The sequence below is a fragment of the Microtus ochrogaster genome, unplaced genomic scaffold (genome assembly GCF_000317375.1).
Source record: "Microtus ochrogaster isolate Prairie Vole_2 unplaced genomic scaffold, MicOch1.0 UNK4, whole genome shotgun sequence".
Lineage (NCBI taxonomy): Eukaryota > Metazoa > Chordata > Mammalia > Rodentia > Cricetidae > Microtus > Microtus ochrogaster.
Genome location: NW_004949102.1, coordinates 17,408,237 through 17,409,522, shown reverse-complemented (window position 1 = coordinate 17,409,522; position 1,286 = coordinate 17,408,237). Strand labels below are relative to the sequence as shown.

The window sequence follows — 1,286 nt, the reverse complement described above, 5'->3', positions numbered from 1 at the left end:
CGAACTCACAGAGATCCGCCTGCCTCTGCCTCCCGAGTGCTGGGATTAAAGGCGTGCGCCACCACCACCTGGCTGGAAACAGATTTCTTTATCCTAGAATCTCTCTGAGGTTCAGACAGATCACAACTGTGTCTATACCCCTTTGTACTACAGATATGCTACCCTCACCACATACAAAATAAAATTTCATCTTCCTCCATGAACTGGGTCTTACCCTAATATCATCAACATTAATGAAAAACTAAGTTACACAACTCTAGCCCCTCAGACTAGAAATCTGGATCTAATATTCTTCAGCGTCTCAGCAACCTCAGTCTGCACCGCAGCACTTATTCTCTCCCTATCACTGGATGACCTGGTCAGTCTTCTATCTGCTGTCTTGGTCTATAGCCACTCATGCCCAACTCCTTGTGCATGCTGACGCCAAACAGGTTTTCCACAATGCAGATCTCTGTGTGATACCTGCCCAAGTCAGCCCTATTCTTCCAGCTCTGTTTGCAGACAATCTACTGCACCAACCTGAATTAATGACCATGGTTTATCACACTGACTTCACACAGTCCAGTTCACTATCCCAAATGTCCTTTATCCAGTTCTACATAGTTCCAAATTTAGCATAAATGTCACCTCTCTCAAGAAAGCTTTGTGACCCTCGGTGAAGTTAGGAGGCGCTCCTCTGTTCCTGTCTTACCATCTACACTTCTCTCCTGCCCTCTGTCAGTCCGCTGGTCCTCTGCACTTCTCTCTGGCACATGATGACGTCCTGACGCCAGAAAGCCTGTGCAGTGTGTGCTCTGTGCGCCAATCACACAGCAACAAGCACCTTATGAGTACTGAGCAGGGAGTATTTATAGATCTAGAATGCCATCATCTGAACAGATGGCTACTGCTTCTCCCTAGGTGTTACTGCTTCACCAGGAAAGTTACTCTCCTTAACAACAGTAGTTTTTACTAACCAGTTTGCTTTAGGAGTAGAAAGACCTTGGCTTTCCTGTTTGATTTTTTAAATTATGTGTGTTTTCTCGAAGTATTTTACTGATGTTCGTTTTAGTTTTGTCTATTTAATTTTTTTTTATCCCAAGTGGAATTTTTTAGAAGGATAAGAGAGCTACATTTTTCAGTGTGTGTGTGTGTGTGTGTGTGCATACAAATACCAGATAACTCTAAATATTAACACTGGAGCCTACTTTCTTTCTTTTTTTTTTTTTTTTTTTTTTTTTGGTTTTTTCGAGACAGGGTTTCTCTGTGGTTTTGGAGCCTGTCCTGGAACTAGCTCTTGTAGACCA

General features: G+C 42.9%; 1 protein-coding gene across 1 annotated transcript in view; it reads right to left on the bottom strand.

Annotated features, from left to right (window-relative positions):
* The window catches only part of Agk (acylglycerol kinase), a 93,675-nt gene that overhangs the window by 13,371 nt on the left and 79,018 nt on the right, over positions 1–1,286 (bottom strand). The gene's annotated exons all lie outside the window — the stretch shown is intronic.